The sequence below is a fragment of the Anneissia japonica genome, unplaced genomic scaffold, assembly GCF_011630105.1.
Source record: "Anneissia japonica isolate Jap-2015-1 unplaced genomic scaffold, ASM1163010v1 scaffold287917_len653891_cov171, whole genome shotgun sequence".
In the NCBI taxonomy this organism is placed as follows: Eukaryota; Metazoa; Echinodermata; class Crinoidea; order Comatulida; family Comatulidae; genus Anneissia; species Anneissia japonica.
In genome coordinates, this window is record NW_022747660.1 from 618352 (window position 1) to 620040 (window position 1689).

Here is a 1689-nt window from a genome sequence, read left to right on the forward strand (position 1 = left end):
ATATAGTCGAATATATATAAGTCGAATTGAATTCCCAACAAGGCCTCAAGTTTAAGGCGTCTCGATGGATGGATTTATTCAGTGTAAACAACAGGGAACCCATGAAAGTCTGGAAAAAAAAAATGTTCCAGTGCGATTCTTCTGGTGGTGATTGTGCAGTACACCGGGAGACAATCCCTTACTCTTTTCTGAATATACTGCGTTCTTCAGCATGCACAGGGGCCATAATGCACATAGAACCAACGGCTTTAACGTCTCATCTGAGAGACAATGCGCTATCATAACTTGCATTCCAGCCCTTCGGCTGAAACACAAAGAGAGCAGTTGATGGGAATTGAACAGGGGAGCTAGAGATCCCTCGGTTTAGCTTTCAATGTCTGCATAGACAGCAGAAGAAAACTTCATATTGTGGTATTATTGTTAATATTGTTACTGTTATTTTGTTACTATTTTGATTATAAATATTATTAATAATGATATGGTTGTAATAAATTTATTTTTAATATTTTAATTGTTCAATAGAATGATTGAGTAATATATAGACCTATGTTAGGTGCTGATGGTAAAACCTTTTATAATTGAAGCTGTTATAGCTTTCTTGTGTACAAAAACTTGTATTGCTTTCCAATTAGCAACACATCTTAAGGGCGTTAAAATCCTCAATTAATGTGACTCATGTAAGTGAAATATTGAAATAGATATTTTGTAATTATTGTTCAGTGTTTTTTATTTGTTTATCTTACATTATCATTTTGTTAAATAAGAAAACAAAATAGATAAATAATTCGTTGTTTTCAGTCATTCGTAACAACATATTATGATGATGATAAATATAATTTACATTTATATAGCGCATATTTTATTTTTTAATCTTACATTATCATTTTGTTAAATAAAGAAAAAAAATAGTATTTTAAAGTTTTAAAGAGTAGTAATTAAAAGTCAGACTCCGGAGGAAAAAAAATTTTTTATATGTTGTAGAACTGATTTTTCTAAGACAGAAAAAAGTTGTTTGACGAAAAACTGGGGAGCGGTGAACGAGATACAGATTTTTGAATATTTAAAAACTGGGGGAAAAAAGGGGCATAACCGCCCATTTTTACACCTTTTTCCCCCCAGTTTTTAAATATTCAAAAATCTGTATCTCATTCACACCGTTGCTATCTCATTCACTGTTGCTCAGTTTTTGATCAAACTACTTTTTTCTGTCTTAAAAAAATCAGTTCTACAACATATCAATTTTTTTTTCCTCCGGAGCCTGACTTGAAGGTAGAATAGAAGGAAATGGGCCTCGCTGAAGAAATAGAATAATGTTTTTAGATGACCTGAAGTAAACAAATGAAAGCTATGCTATCATGAAACAGAAATCATATGATAGAAAAAAATTGAGAAATGTAGTCCTAACTACTGTGAACCTGCCAGTATGCAGAAAACAGGTGATGGTGATGATGATGATGATGATGATGATTTCTTTGTTTAACATGATGATAATGGTAATTATAATATATTTGGACATTGTTCATCATTTAAAAATAGGGTAATATATCGTGTGGTACAACACCGCTACGATCAAAAGGGTCAACCGTTCGGCTTTATCCTGGCACAATCCCGGCCCCTACCAAGGTGGTTCGAACAAAGCAGGATGTTGATGAGAATGATGGTGGCTCGCGCCCCTCCAGTTCCCCCCCC